Raw genomic sequence first — 24183 nt, forward strand, 5'->3', positions numbered from 1 at the left:
CAGAGGATTGTTGCATTCAGGCTATTTAATAATGGCATAACACAGCAAATGTGAGTAGATTGATAGTTGCTGGCAACCTGTAAATGAAAAAATAAAATTCAAATGGATTTTTGGTACTCCTATACTTTTGATCCTATTAGGCCAGCCCCCTATTTAAATGAAGCTTCAATCATACAATTATGCAGCAGATGGATTGTATGACAGCTTGTGTGACAGATTGTGAGTACATTGTGTGTTCAAAAACCACCAAGGACTGCCGGGGAGTTGAAGGGAAATTGGACACAATCATGACTTATACCGGTCTTACTAATGTATGGCCACCTTAACTCTCTCTGCACATGTTACATTTGCCTGACTTGCAGTTCCCATGGTTTTGCCCATTTTGAGAAAAAATTTGCCCTTCGATCAGGTCTTAATTAAGCCCAAATAGAGGCCCACATTTTGTGATTTTTTTTTCTCCAAAAAATCCAAAACCAAAACCAGTCATGGCCTAAATCTAAAACTGAATCCAACTCAAAACTGGAAGTTGTATTAGAACCAGGGCTATTTTTTTGCAGGCTCCAGCAGGAACTGTGGCCCTTATTCTAGTTCACTCTTTCTGACAAAATATTTCTTAGATGGACAAAACCATGTGCACTGCAGGTGAGACACATGCAGGCAGGGGGCTGGGATACGCGTGCACTGCCTCAGGCGCTGCCACGATCCCTGCCTGCCAGTCAACGTTCCTTTCTCCGGTCACACTGGGTGCCGCTGACTGCCGTGCACCATGTCGCCTCCTGCGTCCGACCCGGTCACCTTTCTCCTTTCCTCCTCTTCCGGTGCTCACCTCTCTCTCTTCCTCGCGCCCAACCTCTGTCCAATCCCCGCCGGGTCTTCTTCCTGCCCATCATCTGGATGCGTCCCGCTGCCTGTCTCTCGGCGCATGCAGTGATGGGGAGAATAATTAACCCCCTCTCTTCGGTGGAGCCAGAGCTGTGTGCCCTGGCTAGTGGGACCCACTGCGGGGTGCCACACCAAGCAATCATTTTCTTGCTCATATTTAGTGCCAGTTACATGTTATTTCCTCAGTTGTACCAGTTACAGATGTACCCAGTAGGTTTTTAGCAAAAAATAAAAGTCAATTTTGGAGACTATGGTTTTTGGAATAATTTGGATAACGGATATTTGGATAAGGGATACGCAACATATATATATATATACAGGGCTATTTTTGTGCAGGCTCCAGCAGGAACTGTGGCCCTTATTCTAGTTCACTGTTTCTGACAAAATATTCCTCAGATGGACAAAACCATGTGCACTGCAGGTGAGGCAGGTGTTACTTGTGCAGAGATAATTAGATTTGGGTGGGGTTTTACACCTGCCACACCTGCAGTGCACATAGTTTTGTCCATCTAAGAAATATTTTGTCAGAAAGAGTGAACTAGAATAAGGGCCACAGTTCCTGCTGGAGCCTGCACAAAAATAGCCCTGTATATATATATATAAATTCATACTTTAGCCAGAAAAAAAAAGTAAAATGACTGAGCAACAGTAAGCAGATAGAGCTATACTGTAGCTTTAATAGGGAATACAAGTGGCACCACAACATGCCATCCCACGCACCACAAACTAATTGACATGACATATTGACTGGCACTATTCCGGTGATCGGAGAGCTGGAGTATGCTTACCATTGCAACTCAGCAATAATTACTGATTAAAAGCCAGTTAAAAGGCAATGAAGACTGAAACATAGATTAACCAAACGACCCTCATCTACAGCAAAGCCATAGATAGATGGGAAGCCATTATGAAATCATCACTTAAAGTGTCTACAAACATTAATAACTACTTGAAAGTCAGGAAGATTTATAGCATCCCTACTGTACTCAGTCCATAGATGCTGTATTATGTTGCTCTTGCATAAAAATGCCTTCATTATTGGCTGCAAGTGCTGCCCAGGGAATTGGGAGTTCCAAGCTACTTCCAGAGGAGCTATTTTTAACCTTCATAATTGAATCCTTTGTTTCATAGGTTTTAAATGGGAAACAGCAGTGCTTAGTAATATTAATAGTTTACAAAATTCAACAAGACCAATATGTTTTCAGTGCTGTTATGCGTAGTGAAATGTTCATTAGAGCTAAGGTTATAATAACTGTTTTACTTGCTCTATAATTTAGAAGGTTTTAGTGTTTGTGCGAATATTGTTTAGCTAATTTGCGGCTATTATCTCTGCAGTCACTTTGGGGCACCTTAGTAGATGGATTTCAAGCAAGCCGCTAATCTGTTTTTTTCACAGCTAATTTATAGTCCTGCACTAGATGAATCATAAACAGCTAAGACTCACAAAGTGCATAATCATGTTTAATTTTAGTGTTCAGTTATTGTAAACACGTTATTTTATACGGTATTAATCAGAGTAATGCCGGAGTTTAGTTTATCAGTTTTTTTCACATTTGACATAAATCTGCTTAATGAATGATTAGCTTTGCTTTTGCTACCTATATTTTGCTAAATATTAACAATATTACTTTGCCTCCTTTGTATGAGTAAGGTCAAATGACTTTAATTAGGCAAATTTGTTTCGGCCTTGTTAATTCTGGTGTTTTACATTTTTTATGAAATAGAGCTAGCGATCGACCAGGGTTTTCTTAGAGCAGCTCGTAGAGGTCTAGAAAGTCAATTTAAAAAATAAAGCTACAGATTGCGAGCCTCTCAGCCAGCTCAGGGAATTGCAAGATTCCCTTAGCTTGCACAGGCTGGTGGAAAGGCGCTTCATCCGACGGGGACGTACGAGAGTCTCAGTCACACGGCGGTGGGGAACAGATTCCCTGCCTATCTCCACGACAGGAAGACGCACAGGGTTAATGGAGGCTGCGGGGGGCTTCAGGTGGTGACGGGGGAGCAGCGCGGAGCTTCAGAGGGCGGTGGGCTCTGTCATAATGTGCCGTGTGAGCGTCTGATTCGCACGTGCCCCTATCTGGCGGATGGCAAAAAGCAGTAGATGGCGATAGAATTGCCCGAGCCGCTCTAATGAGCTTCTCCATCTGTAATTATCTAAAACAATTTGTGTCCTTAGGGAATAATTCAGAACTGATTGCACGGCTGCGAGTTCATACGGTGGACGATTATCAATACATTCGGCCTGTAGTATGCATGCGCGAGGCTGTCCTTCGATGAAATGCTATTTTTTTTCTATTTGCAAGTCATTCGCAAGGTGATTGACAGGAAGTAGCTATCTGTGGGTGGTAACTGGCTGTTTAGTAGGAGTACTAAGAAAAACTGGGAAAACCCTGGGAGTGTCTGGAAAACACTAGGCGTGTCCGAGCATTTTAGGGGAGGGTGTTTTTTGTTAGCTACAGACCGGATGCGCCTTTTCCCATCACACCGCCAAGTACGTTTCTGGCTACTCTGAGCCTGTGATGATTTGTGCCCAGTGTATTAACCAGTTGATGGTGAGCCGGTTCCGATTGATTTTGGACACATTTGCATGGCTTCAAATACATTTGTAGCCGTACACATCCATTCGCACAGTGAGCACATTACTTCGCAAGGTGGGATTTAATTCTAGCAGGGTGGTGGCTTAACCGAACGCCGGTCGCTGCAAATTCGTGGCCGTGCTATCAGGTCTGAATTAGCCCCTTAGCCATTTGCGTTTTTCGACTATATGGCATGTGCTTTGGCGTGATTTTGATGCCACAATACAAATAATGCATCAGCTAGGGGTCAATCCAATTATATACAATGTGTGTAAGGTTCTATTGCTGCTGGAGTTTAATACCAGCAATGTCATGCACCCTTCTGGGGCAGTATGGATGGTGTAATGGTTAGCATTACTGGCTCACAGCGGTGAGGTCATGGGTTTGATTCCCACCATGGCTCTAACTGTGCAGAGTTTGTATATTCTCCCCGTACTTGCGTGGGTTTCCTCTGGGTACTCCGGTTTCTTCCCACAATCTAAAAATATTCTGGTAGGCTAATTGGCTCCCAATGTCTGTTTGTGCGTGTACATGTGGTAGGGAATATAGAGTGTAAGCTCCACTGCGGCAGGGACTGATGCACTTACTTGCACCTGTGAGACACTCACGTGGATTTGGATTGACCTTATTAAGTCTTTTTTTGCATTTTAGTCCAATACCAACAGACTTTTATCATGACAGCATAAATTTGTTCAATGCTGTGTGGCACAGTTCTGTCATATTGGCGCTTGGTCTCTTTCTTACATTTATTCAGATTAGCGTCCTTTGCTGTTGTAGTGTCTGTGTAGGCGCTTATTGACACAAACAGACATGGAGACCAGGAGCTGAGATCAACATGCTTCTTCCGAATTTTCTTAAATGCAAATAAATATAAAGCAACACATATTGCAGCAAGTTGCAAAATAGCACTAGACAACAACACAGTGGTAAAACATGGTACTGCAAGTACAAAAGAGAAATGTAAGGCAAAGTAAATCTGACATACAGTAGTAGATAATTGCCCCTTAACTCATCGTACAAGTCCATTCTTTGGCAGGTATTCAATGCACTTTAGGCGGGATTCTCTAAACTAAAAATGCGGTAAAAACACCGTTATCGGGTTTTTACCGCATTTTGGGATGCTGTAAGCATCCCCCGCCGGGTTACCGCGGCGGGGGGCATCGCCAGAAAAATCTGGCGATGCCCCATAGAAGCCAATGGGCTTCTATCGCAACCCTCCGCCGCCCCGCGCCGACCCCCCGCCGCATCGCCCCCTCCCCCCTCACCTGTGTCCGGGCAGCACAGCGCAGTGCTGCCCGGACCTGTGACCTCCTCCCTGCACTGATCCTCTTCCGGGTGCAGGGAGGAGGAGAGCCCGGCGCAGCAGCAGCAGCGCCGGGTGTGGGAGGGAGGGGAGAGCCGCCGGGACCTGCTGGGACCCGGCGACTCTCACCGCAAAGGACAGCTCTTAACGCAAGAGCTGTCCTTTGCCTTAATTATCGCATATGTTACAGCATATGCGATAATTAAGTATGCGATGGGCGGCGAAGGGGGGCGGAGATTCTTAGAGAATCTCCCCCATTATCTTTATGTGCAGCAAATCCTGTTTAGGATTCGCTGCACGTTTGAAAGGTTCCGGAGGGCTGGAGCATTCTCACCCTATTGAACGTCTCATGGGCTCGCTGCCCCCGACGGTGATTTTTAACCGCTGCAGGGAGCTGGGGGATGGCGGCAGGCAGGAAGGAGGGCTCCCTGGCACACAGGCAGCAGAAGCTGCCCCCTGGGACAACTGGCAGGGGATGCAGGTAGCGAGCAGCTGCACTGGTCCCGCTTGTGCATATGTTGTGTGCAGTGAATATTTAATGAGAGGCTCCCCGCCCCCTGCTGGCGAATGTGTAAAAAAAAATGAAAAAAATATATTCATGTGCTGCAAGCACATGAATAAAAATAGCATGTCCCTTCACAGAATAAAATTACTGATTTTTTTACACCAAAAAAAAAAAACCTTTATTTCAAAAGATCACATTCCAGTTCACCTTAAAAAAATGTTGAATGCAAAACGGTTAATCATGGCAAAAATCATGCTTAAAGCAGTTCTCCATCCACTGCAGGCTATTGTGAAATGACCCTACAGCCAGAAACTTGTGAAGAACAGGTCAGGGAGCAGGGGACTGGAATGTTTTTCTGGATAATGTGTGACAAGATCATGAAATATTCTGTCCCTTATTTTCTCCCTGATGACATTTATTATATTTGTGGTAGGAGGGCATACAAATGGCTCTCCATGAACTACGTTGGAATCTGTTATTTAGGTAGAGTAATGACCCTTACCCATGAAGAAATGGTAAGCATACACCAAGGTATACCTCCTCCTTACACTCATACACATTTTGACCAAATGCACAAAAGGGATTTGACAATCACAAGGAACCCATAGCCTCAGAATTGATACACAAATCATTTGGTATCCAACTCCTCATTGCATTAGACATTACCCATACTGCTGGAGGAGTCATAAACTTCAAGTATATCCAAGCACTAGCAGGCTTGATAGACAACATTACAGAAATCTATGATGACACTTTCAGATACACTGGGAAGGAGTTACAAGCTTACAAAAGAGAACTAGTTCAACATCGGATGGTGTTAAACTATCTGACAGCCATGACAGGAGGATATTGTGTCACCCTCTCCACTCATTATGGGGTAAAGTGTTGTACATATATTACTAACAACACTGAAGACCCAGAAGAAATCATCGATCATCGGATGGATGAAATTCTTCAGCTTAAATGGAAGTTCAGAAGGGAGCACAATATCAGCCTGGCAGAAGTAGGTGACAAGATCAGCGAATGGACCTCCTGGTTGAATCCAATTCATTGGTTCTTTGGATTAGGAGAATGGGCACAAGGAATCATAGCTAGTAGAGGAAAACTGCTTCTCTGTATCTGTGGTGCCATCATGGTCTTTGTATTGTTGTTAAAACGTTGACCCGGGGCAAAACAAAACATACTGAAATTATGAGTGTAAGGACGAGGGACTCACAGGAAGCCTAGGGTTTGGTATATGACCCTAGGATCGAAACCATTACCCAGTGAGGAATACCATATCTGAAAACTGCATATAATGTAACGCCCCTGTTTTTATTTTTGTCCCCCCCCCCAAAAAAAAACCTGAGTAAATTGTTAGGTAAATGTGGTCCCCATTTATCCATAATCTAGGATTGGACGTAGCTCAGATGGTTTATTCCCCTTTTATGTTTAATTTAGATATCCCAAATAATTTCTGTTAGGATTATGAATTTCTGTTGTGTTTTTATGAGAATTTTGAACTGTGACAGTTTTATTTGTACTGTCAAAGGGTGGACTGTCAAAGTCGAATTGCATACACCCCATTTTAGAATGGTATGGCCACCATCTTGGTTCACAGAGTTACGTAAATGGAGTATAGGAATCAGGTGAAATAATAATGCGAACCCCGTGCCCAGCCATACTATTACACATAAATTCATATTCCACACTTACATACAAACAAAATATATATAATCTGGCTTTAATTCACAGCACATAGTTTAACTGGTAACACATGATCTTTCCTGTACATATTTCACATCCATATGTTCCGTCTCTCATGCGCAGCACTCCGGTCCTTGTTAAAAGTTTGCAAGTCCTAACGGCTAACAGTTATGGATCAATTCCATAATCAATGGTCATTTTGCCATGTGCTCAGAGAAATCTAGGAGATCAGGATGCAGCTGGTTTCCGTGTTGATTTACGACCCCTATGACAATGCCTGAAGACAAAGGACACTGAAGTGCATTCCCCTGCACCAATCCACAAGAAGCGACACCTGATCTCTTGACCAATGGAGACCCCTCACTGTCCCCTTAACTTGAACACTATAAGAGAGCAGATCCAGCATGGGATCGGCCTCACTTCTCCCCCTTATATTTCCTGGGCTATATTCTGTTAGAATATAGTGAGCTCTGACCGGATGGCGCAGCACTTTAGATGAGACGGTAACATTTGCATTCCTGTATGTGTATTCTGTAGTGTGGCTGATTGCTTTTATATCTGTTGTTTTCCCCCTAGTAGTTTAAGAACATACTTTGTATTGTGTAACAAACTGCATATCTTGTAATCCGTATTCTCTTATTTCTGTAACCCCCTGTTGTCTGCTAGGGACCGAAATACATGATACTGGGACTAAATCCTTTTATTTATCACTGAGTCTTGTCTTTTATTCGCATAAAAGACACAGAGGGTTATAAGGAAATTATCCTTACATTTGTACTCAAGTTTGGGTGTACAGCGAAAGGATACCGCATTATTGGTATCGGTATACACGTGTTGTAAGCACGTGTAAGGTTTGCTATGCTGCGTTATGCTTTGTACGCTCGTAGATAGGAGTAAAAGGTTATCAGTTTGCAAACACAATATGTAAACTGCGCACTTCACTTATTATCCAACTGGTTATATTTATATCGGTATTGATAACGTATTTAACTGTTAATTTTTTTACTTATCTTTGGCATAATTATATGCTGTAATGCAGCCCATTCATGTTCCCAGCATAGGGGATGCAAAACTGTTTTTCTGTCAATAAACAGAAGTGATATGTAAAATGATACATTAGACAGTTTACACTGTTACTTGTAATACTTATTGTAACACTTACTGGTTTTCAATAACAGACTGCAACAGTTATTTCTTATTTATGTACACAGGATTGTCTATCTTTGTATATGCACTGCAAATCAATCAGACCTGATCGCAGTACAAATTTGTTCTCAAAATGGGCAAAAAAATGCTGCACTGCAGGTGCAGAGAGAGTTAAGGTGGCCATACATCTACAGATCTATTGTCAGATTGGGCTGGTTGTAACAAAATCCTGGTAATGGATGAGGACAAATGACAGTTGAGCATTTGCTTTGAAATGCTGGAAAACTGCCAAAAACTGTCATTCAGATATTACCATGTGTTTGTTCCAACCAGCCCAATCTGACAATCGATCTGTAGATGTATGGCCACCTTTAGATTAGTTTGAGTTATTTTGTTTCTGTGCAGGGTAAATACTGGCTGCATTATTTTTACACTGCAATTTAGATTTCACTTTCAACACACCCCACCCAAATTTAATTCTCTCTGCACGTTACATCTTCCCCACCTGCAGTGCAGCATTTTTTTGCCCATTTGGAGAACACATTTATACTGCGATAAGGTCTGATTATATAGTGTTATATTTCACACAGTGTCACTGAAATTCCATTTAGAGTATTTGTGCTTCTTCTATTATAAACACGTTCAGGTGAAAACACACAATATTCACAATTGTGACCATGAAAACGGGTCAGTTATCAGGGATTTTTTCTCCCGCCAAAGTCAGTCACTTTGCACTAGGACAAGCTCGTACTGTTTTTTACTATGCTAAAGTATATTAATGAACCGCTCTAAGACATCCTGACATAATTATAACTAGATCAGAGCATCTTCATAGGTTTCATTATTTTCACCTAAAAAGTGAAACTTCAGGCCTCTTGCCAGAACAGAAGATGTTGACTCAGATCAAAAAGCTTTTGCACGTTTCTTATTCAGGTCAAGTCACAAGTTTTCCACACTAGCCGATTTTGAATTTCTTAATTTCAATTTTTTTCACTCCGCCCTAATGCCTCTTTTTGTTACATTTCCTACACAGTTCATGTTTGAACCGACAGTCCCTGGATGAATGTGTATCTGCACTACAGCTGAGCTCTATTGCCCCTTTATCTGCAGTTTCTTTAGGAAGTGCCACTTGTACTGTACGTGCAAACGTGATATCTGTCTCTGTTAGTAAATGTTCTTGCACACTCTCGCTTAAAATCCCACACACCAGACAGTCTCTCAGAGCATCATACAAGCAATCTCGACACTGGCAGTGCTCTGACCGTCTTTATAATTCATTCACAGATGCAGTGACTGACTTCCCCTCCCCTTCCCCTTGGTTCCGTTTATGAAATCTGAATCATTCTGCTATCAGGAGAGGTTTAGGGGAGAGATGTTCTTGTAAAATCTTAACAATAGCTTCATAAGACTTTGTAGCAGGTTTCACAGGGGATGTTAAACTGTGGAGCAGACTATAGGCTTTTCCCCCCATTGCACTTAATAGCATTGGCACTTGTTTGTCTGCAGCAATGTTGTTTGCCAGATAATACTGTTCCAGCCTTTCATTATAGGGGAGACAATCATCTTTTTCTAAGTCAAATTCACAAATGTGCCTATATGCAGAGTCATGGCATTGAATGCTTACCAGCAGTGGCGTAACTATGGAGGGTGCAGGGGATGCAGCTGCTATGGGGCCCGGGCCCTTGGGGGGCCCCATAGCACAGCAGGCATCCCCTGCACCCTTTTTCCTTATTAGTGCCACTCGTTTGGCAGTGTCGGTGGTGTCTCTACCCCCTCCCCCGCTATCGACGATGTGCTACATAATGAAGGGGAATGTGGTGGTCCGGCTGTTGCAGCCTTCCCCCCTCTCCCTTCTTTGATGCTGCCTGGGACTGACGTCACTATCTAGTGACCAGCCCCAGCGTGAAACACGCTGTGCTACTTGCCTACTCTGTGTGGGAGACCCAGGCCCTGGGAAACAGGAGACACGGAGCTGTCAGTGCAGGAAGACTCGGTACTGACAGCATGAATTATACTGATAAGGGGGGGACAGGGCAGCCTGAACTGTGGGTCGGAGGGAAGGGGAGAGGATGTGAATAGGAGAAAATAAAAGTGATGCAGGTGCCCCCTCCTCATTTTCTTCCCTGCTCTCTCTCTCTCTCTCTCTCTGTCTGTCTGTCTCTCTCTCTGTCTCTCTCTCTCTGTATATCTCTCTCTCTGTCTCTCTATCTCTGTATGTCTCTCTCTCTCTGTATGTCTCTCGCTCTCTGTATGTCTCTCTCTCTCTCTGAATGTCTCTCTGTATGTCTCTCTCTCTGTCTGTCTGTCTCTCTCTCTCTCTATGTCTCTCTCTCTCTCTGTATGTCTGTCTGTGTCTCTCATCTCTCTCTCTCTGTATGTCTCTGTCCCTGTATGTCTCTCTTTCTCTGTCTGTCTCTCTCCACCTCCTCTCATTTACTCCCTCCCCATTATGTCTCTCCTCTTTTTCTCCCTCTCTTATGCTGCAACCTCCCCTTTACACCCCTTCCATATAATCTCTCTCTGGGCGGGATGTATTAATATACATGGCCCCCCTTCGCCTGGCAGCCGCCGCGATGCTGCCGCATATGTACTAACATATGCGGCCAGCATCCGGTTGCGGTGACGGAGACCCCCGCGATACCTTTGATGTGGTCTGTGGGGGTCTCCGTCACATCCCGGCGGCTGCCACTGTCCCCCTGCGTCTCCTCCTCCCCCCTGCAGCCGGCTGTGACACCTGCTGGGGGAGGAGGAGATCAGAAGGATGGGAGGGGGGGGCGCGCGGGCGGCGATAGAAGCCCATAGGCTTCTATAGGGTATCGCCACCCTCTGGGTGGCGATACCCTGCCAAGCGAAAACGGGGCGGACGGGTAATGGTAAATAGGAAAATGCGGTAAAACCTCCGTTTTACCGCATTTTCCTTTTAGTACATCCTGCCCTCTATCTCCCTCCCCCCCACACACCTGTCACCCTCTTCTCCTGTGGCGGAGGCCCTTTCAAAATTTTGCTATGGGGCCCAGAAGGTAGTAGTTACGCCCCTGCTTACCAGAGAAGAGTGCACAGTGATTCCGTCACATTACTGCCACTCCACGTCATTTCTGCTCTAACAGATGTGGCCTGGGTTCATAAGCCACTTGTCACCAATTGTCGTGTCTGTGTAGGTGCTCATTAACACACAAACAGACATGGAGTCCAGTAGCTGAGATCAGCATGCTGCTTCCAACTTTACTGCTAACTACAAACAAACATAAAGCAACAAGCTGCAAAATAGCACTAAATAACAACACAGTGGTAAAACATGGTACTGCAAGTATGAAAGATAAATGTTAGGCAAATTGAATCTGTCATAATTTAGATTCCAGTATCTAACAGCTGTAGCACACAATTTCTGCAATGGTATACAGAGTATGCCAGCTTTGTGCTGTTTCCGCATTAGCAGTGAGAAAAAGGAGAAAAAGATACAAATTTAGTAAAATACTGAGAATGGGATTCATGGTACAACTTAGTGGAATTTTTCATTTTGCACTAAATAGGGTCTTCAGGATCCCGGGATGTGGTCCCAAAATTGCCAGGATTTCAGGATTAGACTGCACAGGCGAGGTCTAATGCCGGGAAGCACCTGAGCACCCTCTCAGACACTGCCTGGCTGTTCCCAACACCGGTGTACAGCTCTGCGCAGTGTGATGTTCAGAAACACCGGCCCACCATTCACACGGTGCATATGTTCGCATGGCATGCAAAATAATGTTTTACATATACAGCTATTCGCATGCCAGTGGGAACCTCCCACATTTTTCGATGGTCGCCGACCATCGAAAGATGTGGTGCACACATGCGCATATATATAGTGACTCGCTGGTGACTTTTTATATGCGTGTACGTTCTAGTGGAAATGGGTGGGCAGCTGACATCCAGTGATGTCAGCTGCCCGTCCCTGGCACCCACGTCACCAGGCGATTTCCATGGGAATGCCCATGGGATTCCCATGGGTGAGTACTCCTGCGAGTACCCCTACCCGCTGCCCCCTGCCCACCAGCCGCAAGGTTGGGTGCGTGCAATCTGTTTGCCGTGGCCTCACGCACCCAGCATATGCCTATGTGCATTGAGAAAACCTCGGCCTTGTGCGAACGAACACCCACTACCGAATGGACCAGAATAATGTCCATAATGCCCACAGTGGTGCCCCTTATACACATATCTGCCTCTGTCATTCCTATATCTCACCGTATTAGTTTAACAAGCAGTTGCATGCCCTGTATCCCTCCAGCAGCTTCCCCTCCTTGCTTTCAGCATGTAGAAAGCCTGCCATGCTTAGTGGACCTTTTTCACTTCCATTAGGATTAGTGGACCTTTTTCATTACCATTAGGACTACGATTTTTGATTTATGTGCAGCTTTATGGACATAGTCAGGAAGATGACCCCTTTCTCATGAAATTTGGGCCACTTTCCTTCAAAAACACCACTGTGAACATCATGTCTCATTGAGGATGGTCAGGAAAACAGTGCCAGTTTACACATGGCCTCCTACAGTGTATAGTGAACATACACTTTGTACAACCAAAGGACTTGTTGCCTAACTTAATAATTTGGCCTGCTAATCACAGAATGGCAATTTGACATACAGATGTAGCACCTCAGCCTGCGATGGGAATCGCCACATCTGACGGGGACGCACGAGCATCACACACACATATTCGGCAGTGGGGAGTGGAAACCTTGCCTATCTCCGCTTCAGGGAGATGGGCAGGGTTAGGGGGGATGGTGCGGGGAGCTTCGGATGACTAACGGGGAGCAGGGGGGAGTCTGGTGTAAGGTGGCAGTGGGCTCCATCTCGTGTGCGCATGCCCCCTTCTGGTGGATGGTGGAAGGTGGTTATAGAATTGCCAGGAGCAGCTCTAATGAGCTGCTCCATCTGTATAGTTTGAAAATAATATTTTCCATACAGAAAACACATTGATACAACATACAGTACAGTTTGAACAATACCCGGTGGTCTGGAAAATTTGATCTGTTGGTAGATCCCGAGGACCCGTTTGTCCACTCCTGCTGTAATAGTTACTGGTCTAGTTACATCTTCATGACTCGAGAGACTTGTCTGCTCTCGCCTCACACACTTTCTTAACTCTCACTCCCTATTAGACCGACTTCAGTCAGGCTTTCGTTCCCAACACTCCACTGAGACAGCACTGACAAAAGTGGTAAATGCGTACTGCCAAGTCTAAAGGCCATTACACACTACTTATACTTCTAGATCTTTTTTCTGCCTTTGACACTGTGGATCACACTCTTCTCATACAAACACTGCACTCCCTAGGTCTTAATTATACAGCCCTTTCCTGGTTCTCATCTTACCTATCTGATTGCTCTTTCAGTGTTCGCTTCTCTGACTCTACCTCCTCTTCACTACCTCTATCAGTTGGAGTTCCACAAAGCTCAGTTTTAGGTCCTCTGCTTTTCAGAATCAGAATCTTTTCTCAATCTATACCTCATCTCTTGGTAAACGAATCAGCTCTTTCATATTTCAGTATCACTTGTATGCGGACGATACTCAAATCTATCGATCAACCCCAGAGTTGTCACCAGTGGGCCGAGTCTCTGAATGCCTCTCTGCCATCTCATCCTGGATGTCTTCTCACGACTTCAAACTCAATATTTCCAAAATGGAATTACTTATATATTTCTATTAGCCAAGAACTGTTACCATCCTGATATCTCCATAACTGTTGACACCTCGACAATCTACCCTACCCCACAAGCTCGTTGCCTAGTGGTCATCCTCGACTCTGACCTGTTCTTTGTTCCCCACATTCAATTGGTCTCCAAATCATGTTACATGCATCTCAAAAACGTATCCAAAATATGACCCTATATCACACAAGACACTACTAAATCTCTTATACATGCACTCATTATATGCCGAGTTGACTGTTACAATAGTCTCCTAACTGGTCTTCCCAAGAACAGACTCTCGCCACTGCAATCCATTTTAAATGCTGCTGCTAGGCTGATCTTCCTAGCAAGGCACGCATCATTTGCTGATCCGCTCTGCCAGTCCCTCCATTGGTTACCTGTATTTTACTGTATTCAATATAAAATACTTCTACTCACATATAAAGCAATTAACCATACTGCACCAGCATATATCTCTTTACTTATCACAAATTATCTCCCATCTCGTCCACTCTGCACAAGATCTGCGTCTCTCTTCTGCATGGTTCACTAGCCTCCATTCACTATTACAGGACTTTCATGGAGCTGCATCCACCCTATGGAATGTCCTTCTACCCACAATAAGACTCTCCACTAGCCTCCAAACCTTCAAGCGTTCCCTTAAAACTCACCTCTTGTTTATTTATTATTTATTGATTTATTTATTAGCAGTTTCTTATATAGCACACACAGATTCTGCAGCGCTTTGCAGAGAATATTTGACCATTCACATCAGTCCCTGCTTACAATCTATATTCACTATCACAAGTACACGCACACACAGACATTCTAGGGTTAATTTTTTCGGAGCCAATTAACCTACCAGTATATTTTTGGATTGTGGGAGGAAACCAGAGTACCCGGAGGAAACCCACGCAAGTACGGGGAGAATATACAAACTCCGCACAGTTAGGGCCATGGTGGGTATTGAACCCATGACCTCAGTGCTGTGAGGCAGTAATGCTAACCATTACACCATCGTTCAGGCACGCCTATCATATTTAAGTTCCACACACATAACCCTCTGAGGCACTTATGTATTATGTAGCTTCCCTTCTGGAATTGCAACTTGGTGGGACTGCTGTGGTATTACTGGTGCCTGTCCTTGTGTTTTCCTCCTATGTCCCTACAGATTGTAAGCTTGCAGCAGGGCCCGCTTACCTCCAAGTCTGTTGTTACCCAGTTTGTTTGATCACTGTCTACAATTCTAAAGCGCAACAGAATCTTCTGTGCTATAAAAGAAACTGTAAATAAATGAATAAATAAATAATGACATCATCTGTGGTAAATAAGTCCGGAATCATTATACAATTTAATAGTTTTCTAACATTTCCAACATTTTTATCTGTTCGGTACATTCCATAACTTAGAATTTCATACTGTGGGGTAGATGTATGAACCGTCGATCAGGGGAATATGTGCTATCCCCATGCATTATGGCAGGGGATAGCGTTTCCCCTGATGTATGTCACCCGCAATGCGAGTACAGTTGCAGCGTTACGGGGCAGGAGAGTTATCGGCGCAGTTATATTTTCAATAGCGGGCCTGGCTTTTACCAGATGTATTATATGGCGATGTGTGGCTTCATTTCTTATGGGACACTGTCTCCGATCTGCCATAGTGGGTTTCCAACCTTCTAATGTTCAGCGCCGCTTGGTGGTCTTCACCGTTTTCAAGTTAAAACTGCGCATGCTCCAGGATGTCATAATAATAATCCATGCTGCCGATAACAGGACCGGCTTCACCACAACAACATGGTGAAGTGGGTCCTGTCGCTTAAGGAACGTTAAATGCTTCTTAATAAATCTATCCATATATACTTTATACACAAGTAGTCTAACAAATAACACGTACTGTAGTTTTAAATAAAGTGCCATGTCAAATAGTGCAATGCTTTCATTTAGAAGCATTTTTTAGGTTTACTGGGTAGCCAGGTAGATGACATGTTTTTTTCTTCTTCCAGATTTCACTAAAGTAATAATATTTTTCACATCTTAAAAAACATGCTGTAAAATGCTGTCATTTTCTAGGATATTTTAATCTTTTTTCAGCACCTGTTCAATCTCTTTATGACCCCGGTTAAATTGTATTAAAAAACATGACAGAAATCATTCTTCTGCAGTAGTTTCCAAAAGATGTTCTTGTCTTCTTACATAATCCTCACATACATTTTTGGTATAGCCTTCTCTTATATATATGTTGGCTATATTAATAGTTAAAGCTTAGAACCATAGTCTTACATTGATAATATATTAGCTTCCTTAAGTAAATCTGACTCTGACATTGTCCTTTGTCTTTCTTTTTTAGGAAAACCCCAAATAATTTTTAAGTGATTACTATCAGCACAAAGATAGGAATTGGTATCAAGGGTCTTATGGTAACGATATCCAAAAACTCTATGAACTTTTAAATACAACATACAGTTTTTTCCATAACAATATTATAGATATATGATCCAGCTTTTGAGCAATTAAGTGTTGGATCTTTGTCCAGTCTTACAGTATATACAACAGGATGATAGCCTATATAACATGCTACATCATTACTAACAAAAACAAATCACCATAAAGGCTCATACACACTGGGCGACTTTGAGCTGAAAGTCGCTCAAAACAACAGGTTTGAGCGGCTTTCAGCTCCAAGCCACCCAATGTGTATGCCCCAGCGATGAGCGGTGAGCATGTCTGCGCACTCCCGCAACATCGCCAGGAAAGCCGTTCATCTGCTGGTTATACCAGCAGATGAGCGGCTTTCAGGACGGATTTGCATAGCACTCTGCTATGCAATGCCATCCTCCCCCCCTCCATCGGCGCCGGGCCGGGGGAAAGCCGCTCAGTGTGTATGCACTGAGCAGCTTTCCCCGCGGCGATGAATGCGATCATCGCTGTCCATACACGCTGGGCATAGTCGCCCAGTGTGTATGGACCTTTACTTTGATCATCATCAACTGCTTTCAGTTTAATTTTGAATAAAGTATGTCTCGTTGGGCTGCAAATTTTTCGGAGCCCAGCGAGAAGGTAAACGTTGTCCCCTACCCAGCAAAATCCTACCTTACGATGGTACAGGTACACATCCATTTGCATGCAGCCACTCAGCAGAGAAATGATTCGATTTTTGCTTACCATCGAATGATTTCTCTTCTTCTCCCTGGTGCTCACAGCCGCCGCATAGCACAGCGTTTCCTTTTACGCGTCCACCGTTTATGCTGGGGATCCACCCTAACATGCCCATCCCCTGTCTAGGTCAGGTTGCAACTGCCTTGCATGTAGAGTAGTTTAACAAAAGGCACTTGCAACCTGACCTATCGCATGTGCATTGCCGGATAATGCGCACGCACAGTACAAAAAGCATTGGACATTGGCCTAATTTGGACCTGTCTCGCATGTCCATTGCAGAGAATTGGGCGTGCCAGCATATAGATGGTCGTATGCCCCATTCTGGTGGACTCTGGCGGACGGAGCATGGAGGTAGTCGTGCCGAGAGCCTCTCTGATGAAAGCGGCTCCATCTGTACTCAAGCCCTGTTTGGGATTTCAAAAAGCACTGAAAGAGAGAGTGCCAGATGTACTAAGGGTGAAAAGTGATAAAATGGAGAGCGATAAAATATCTTTTAATTTTCTGTTCATCTCAGGACCTCTGTGCTTCTTTGCTTGCTCCTTAGAGTGTAGTTGTTTGAACTAGGTGTTCTGTTACTGTATCTCTCTCTGCAGGAGATGTATCAGATCATCTAAAGAGAATAAGTGGTAAAATAGTTACAGATGGGGCCACTTTCATTGTTGCTGCCAGGCTGCCATACGCAGGTTTCTGGCGGATGGTGATACGGCGGATGGGGACGGGGCATGGACTCGCACGTACATTGGCGAGAATGGGGTGCGTAAGCGGCTCATCGTGCACCCCATTCTGGTGGATGACGCAAGGTGGCGAACGGCGGGCAGCGGGATGGGTGCCGCTCAGATGAGAGTGGCCGCATCTGTCTCAAATAGACTAACATTTTATAGATGGTACTAAAACATTGCCTTGCCCATTTGTTTAACATATACACTCTATGGCCCAGATTCTATCTAATCCATTTGGTCCCTCGTGTGTTCGCAAGGAGGACCGATGGTTGTGCCCTGTGCATGTAAATAATAAGTTTTGCTCATGTGCAGTGCTTCTGTTCGAGTGCCCTCACCAACCTGCTCTGTCAGCAAGGCACTCACACAGGGAGGGGCAGTATGGAGCGGTGGCGTCACTCATCATCGCCCATCATGTCATGGGTGTTCACATGCATAAGCTGGTTGTAACGCAGTGTGCTGGGGGCAGGTGGCTGATGTCACAAGGCACCCGCCCTGTCTTTGGTACAGAGCCCACAAATATGTCAGTTGCGAGGGGGGGCATTTTGCGGGTAGTTGAGCGGTGCAACAACTTCTCCGTACCGAGCAGATCAGAACCAGGTCCTGAACTTCTCCGTACCGAGCAGATCAGAACCAGGTCCTCTTTTGAAAAGACACCACAACAAGAAAAGATTAAGGAGTTATTTTGGTTCACTCCTTCTGGCAAATTCCTTCTTAGATGGACAAAACCATGTGCACTGCAGGTGCACTGCAAAGTGAGATCTATATTGCAGTGTAAAAATAATTCAGTCACTATTTTACCTGCACAGAAACAAAATAACTCACCCAAATCTAATTCTCTCTGCACATTTTACATCTGCACCACCTGCAGTGCACAAGGTTTTGTCCATCTAAGAAGGAATTTGCCAGAAGGAGTGAACCAAAATAATCCCCTAAATCCAGAGGTCAGCCACTAATCGGTGGCAAAATCAAGATAGCAGGGGCATTTGTATATTTTTTTGCACAGTCGCAGGGTAAGAAACTTGCAGCTGTGGGAGCATTTGCGCACATATCTGCCTCTGACAAAACCATCCTATCAGTAAATGTAAACTCCTGCCGTAGGAATCCAGTGACCCTCAGTTATGGTTCAGTGGATCTTGTACTGGTCATTACACCACTATACAAGCTTTATTTAACACTTTTAATACTCTCAAAACAAAAGTTTATATATAACATTGAAAATAATAATGATTACCACCAAATTGATGATTTTATATGAAGGGGCTGATTTATTAATGAGTTTTATCATATGCAAGGAGCCAATCTGCCCCTAACTGTTGTGTTTGAAAAATGTAATCTGGAAAGTGATTGGCTGGAGTACAGTTTCTCATTCTGAACCAGTTTTAAAAACTATTATTCTTGCGTATGATAACACTTTTTGATAAATCAGCTCCTTAATTCGTACCTATAGGTAGAACATATTCAGACTTGTGAATCAAACATTTAACACAATTTGCTGAATGGATGATCTACATATATGTGTGTTTGTATTTACTGAAAGTAGTAACAGACAAATATTTTGTTCTGTGGTATATGAGAAATATGCATAGATAGACATGTACTTACTCATGATTCTAGAAAGGTTCTCATTTTAATTCTTCCCTTCCTGCTAGCATCCACAAGTCTGCAAGGCACTGGGAGACAGATGCACCATGTCATTCAAACTGACATAAATGTTACAATCTGATTTTTCTTTCCATAGTATTTTGAAGAAAGTAGAAAAACATATCTTTCATCTTATCTCCAAAGATCTCAATTTAAACCTCTTCCTTTTAAAATAAATATAAAAGGAAATATCCATTTAAAATAACTGGTCCCTTTAAGTGTCCACATACATTTTCTTTCCACCAAGTTCACTCTTGTGCTTCACTTCCTGACAGCTTTGAAAATGAACCTAGCCTAAAATCATCATTTAATATTGATTTATTTTTTTTCCTCTCTTGACAGTTCAGCAATGAATGTGTTCTGACTTTTGCTGAAATCAGAAACCTACATTTCTACTAAAATCACTATATTTATTTATTTCACTCTGCTTGGCTGTGTTTTACACAGCTTCTTATTGCTTCTTTTTGCCCATCGTTCTTAAACTGCAGATGTAATCAGAATTCTGGACACATCCATGCAAATGAGCACATTCTGAGTCAATTCTTTAGCATCTGCCCTTTGCAGGGATATCTCAAAGCATTAGCTTTCTGCATTAAGCAGTTTGGATGGTTAAACCTGGGTTAAGGACATACACAGACAAAGAGGCACTTGGGAATACAAAAGGCACCCTACTGAAGCTCATCAGTCTAATTTCAAAACAGTGCATTATGTAATAGATTTTCTGCTGCATTTATTGTTTTTGACTTAAGGACTTCATTCTTTATGCACAATGATCTGTGCATAAAGATTTAGAACATCTGGCAATGGCACATTTTTTGTTACAGGCATTGAATGCGATTTAAAGTAGTATAGCACTGAATTGTTATTAATTGTTTGGGAGGTTATTTAGTAAAGTCTTAAAGTGGTCATACACTAGAGCGGTGGTTCTCAATCTCGGTCCTTAAGTACCCCCGACAGTTCAGGTTTTCTAGGTCACCCAGGTCACCTCTCCAGTATTGGCTTCCAGATCTCACATGGCTCCTAGGCCAAGTATACCTCTACTGTGCTTCAAATACCAGTCTCCAGCTCATCTCGAAATTCCCTGGTTGCTGCACCATCAGTTTCCAGATACATAATACTGTATATTCCAGTTACCACTGTTGGGACTCGGTGGGTTAGACCCCATGCCTCTTATCCTGGTATCTGCCAACACCCTGTCCCTGCAGTATCTTGGTTCCTAAGCATCACTCATTGTTGTACACATACCCCAGCTATTTAAAGTTACTAGTTTCCGGTTTCCTGCACCCTTTACTTTGCACACCAAGGCCACTGCCGGGCCCACAAGAGATCTCAGAGCTGACAGTTTATTCAAGCCCCAGGGACCTAACCCACAACCAGAGTGTGGGACCAGCAGCTCTCCAGATTGCCTCCTTGCACATGGAGACCCAGGAGGTCACTCAGCAGCGAGTGGTAAAGTATTTGCAGGAAGTCTCCATTTGTTTGGACAATCTACAGCATTCTCTCATCTCTCCTGTTCCTCCCACATCCATGCCTCCAGCTGCTCCTTCCAGCTCCCATCTTCAGATCCCAGTACCAGGCAAATATGATGGCAATACCAAGGCTTGCAGAGGGTTCATCAATCAATGTGAAATTCAGTTTGAACTCCTCCCACATAACTTTCCATCTCCTCACACTACGATCGTCTATATGATATCCCTGTTGACTGGTTCAGCCTTTAACTGGGCTTCATCTCTTTGGGAGAAGTCTGATCCTCTGTTATCTGATTATGGAAGGTTTGTGTCAACCTTCCGCTGCATGGAACAATGACTCTTGACAGCTGCCTTTTGGCTTGGAGTTTCTAAACGAATTACCTGACCAGTTAGAGGAACTTATTTCCCTGTGTATTAACCCTTTGCAGTCTAATTTTTTTTGCAATTCAAACAGTCTGGTTTAAATGTTTAAATTTTTATTTTTTTTTAAATAAAAAAATGGTCTACAATGAATGTTGAATGATGTTAACATTCTTATTTTAGTGGCCCACCATTGGATCTGCTACTAGCACCTCAGCTGTTGAGCCTGACTAGACTTTGGACATGAAAGGGTTAAAACTGATCTCCGTTTACCTGAACAGGTTTTTGAGAGAAAAGTGTTTCCCTGAGTTTCCCCTGTGCCTTCGCCTCGCCCTGTGGTATCTTTCTCTAAAGAGCCTATGCAGATAGGTCACTCATGCCTGATGCCAGAGGAATGGTTCAGAAGAAGCTCTGTTTATATTGTGCAGTTCCTAGCCACTTCATCAACTCTAGTCCCGAGCATTCGAGAAATGCCAGGTCCTAAAATGCAAAGGAGGAGTTAGGTTAGGACATGTTGTAAATTCTCCTCCCTTGCGTGATTTTGTACTTCCTGTTACCATTATGACCCAGGCTAGACCCCAACAAACATCTGCCCTGGCAGACTTGAGGTCAGCTGGGAACTTTATTACTTTAGACTTCATCAAGAGATATGATATTCTTGTAGAACCTCTTATGGTGTATACACACGGTCGATTAGGCTTGCTATTCAATCCCAATGCAATCAGATAGCATCAGGATCGAATGGCATGGCAAGCCACCCGATATGCATGCGATTTTTTCTATATAGTGCAGATCTGCACTATTTAGTCAATGCTGCCCTGTTATTCTGGGTTTCGATTTGTGCTGTCCCGGGAGCGTGCATCGGGATCACATCGGGATCACATGGTAAAAATCTGCTTGCGATTCCGATGCGATTTTGACTATATAGTCAACATTGTATGCTGGATTGTACCATGTGTACACACCATTACTTTACATCTTTACCTGAAAGCAGTGGATGGCAGTAAAATAATTGGCTGCGACATCGCGGACCATTCCATTCACCTTCCGAGTGAGTATTCTGCATTATTGTATTATTATTCCAAAAGCCTCATACAATATTGTCTTAGATATGCCCTGGTTACATATTTACAATCCCCAATTCAACTGGATGTTGATTCAGATTGAGGAGTGGAGTAATCATTGTCAGAACTACTGTCTGTCTTCAGTGACTCTCGTCCAATCCTCTGAGATTAAGCAATTATCTATGTTGCCTGCGGTGTATGCAGAGTTTCATGATTTATTCAGTGAACAAGATGCCCATGTATTAACCTCCCATCAACAAGGAGATTGTCCCATTGACTTGCTCCCAGGAAGTCTCCTCCAAAGTTGTAGTGCGCTTAGGGAACTAATACTGTTTGGCTTTGGGCTGCTGCATGTCCCTGATGGCAGTATTGCTGGAAGCCAACTTGCAGCTTCTGGCTGGCGGCTCAGGGTCCTGACATGTGGCGGTGCCTGTCACCACCCTGAGCTGCCATCCAAAAGCAACAAATAATAATAAGGCATTCCTTGTCATTAAGGAATCATTTTTATATGTTCCATTACTTGTGCCTTTGTCGCCGAACACCCCTACCCTCCATTACTCATGTATGGCTCTGACACATGTATTACCTGTTCTTTGGCATGACAACCAAGACAATTCAATGCATTGATCATCATTTTTTTTAGCTATATAACTATTTAACATACCAAGGTAATACATAGCCTGTGAACACCATATCAAAATCGCTTCAGTAGTTTTTGCGTTTAACGCGAACATACATACAAATTATCAATTTTATTCACAGTATAGATATAAGATGAAAAGTAAAAGTCTGATACCCAGATGTACTGTATAATCATATCCGGATATATAAAGACCCTAAGTTACTGATGCACTGTTTGTGATATCTTAGGGGGTCATTCAGACCTGCTCACTAGGCTGCATATATTTTCTGCCTAGAGAGCAGGTAAATGCCGCCCAGCCGAGTCAGTGAGGACAGGGTTGCATGTGACAGTGGCAGTGAGATTATGTGAGGAGGGAATGGATGTAGCTGGAATCAACAGACTGAGGGGTATATAGTGTGAGGAGCAGAGTCTCCCAGCAGCACAGAGTATATCAGGTGATAAGGGATGCGACAGTGAGGATAGGGCTGCATATGACGGGGCAGTGACATGATGTGAGGAAGGGAATGGAGGTAACATGAAACCATAGTCTTAGTGTTATATATTGGGAGAAGCAGGGTTCCCAGAGCTGGGATCTCTTACTTATTTGTCATCTGTTATTTGTCTGTGTGTGTTTGTTCAGTATGCATTCGGACACTGTCGGGCTGATTTGGATGAAACCAACGTGAAGTGGCTTGATTGGGTCCAGATTAGGTTCACGACCACTAAGACCTCCAATCCTGACTTAGTGGGGGTCCTTGGAGTGCATAAGTGGGTCCAGCCAATACACAAAGTTGTTCAGGGAAGCAAGATATGGCAAAGTTGCATAACATCGATGGAGAAGAGAACATGGTGTCTAAGAAAAAAAACTGTGGTCAGATCCAGGAGCCAACCACATAGAGGTGTATGCTGGACACACCATGGGCATGGGGAGTATGTTCAGGGCCTTCCAATGGACAGACTTGAATGAGAACTTCAGGGAGGGTTGGAAAATGGTCTGGAATGCCTATTTGAGTAGCCAGGACCTCTGTCTGGTGTCAATTTGGTGTTCGACGGGCATACCTTTAACTTGGGGAACATTTTCTGTCCCCTGCATTGCCTACTTCCATTTGATGTTAAACACCTTAACGTCAAGGTCATTAATAATAAAGTGGAAAGGACAAGGACCGTTACTGCTTTCCTGTTTATCTCACACACAACTTTAGCACAATACCTGTGTATGTTGTATTATTAACATTCTTCTTTTTCTTATCTCTCAGACAGCTTTCTCCACTATACTGTACACATTCTTTACTAAACTACAATGTGGAACAGTATAAAATGCTTTCAGATAGCCCAAATTCTCTCCCCTTAACCATGTTATTTTTATTTTACTCACGGCTGATATCAG

This window comes from Crinia signifera, chromosome 2, assembly GCF_055691185.1.
Source record: "Crinia signifera chromosome 2, ASM5569118v1, whole genome shotgun sequence".
In the NCBI taxonomy this organism is placed as follows: domain Eukaryota; kingdom Metazoa; phylum Chordata; class Amphibia; order Anura; family Myobatrachidae; genus Crinia; species Crinia signifera.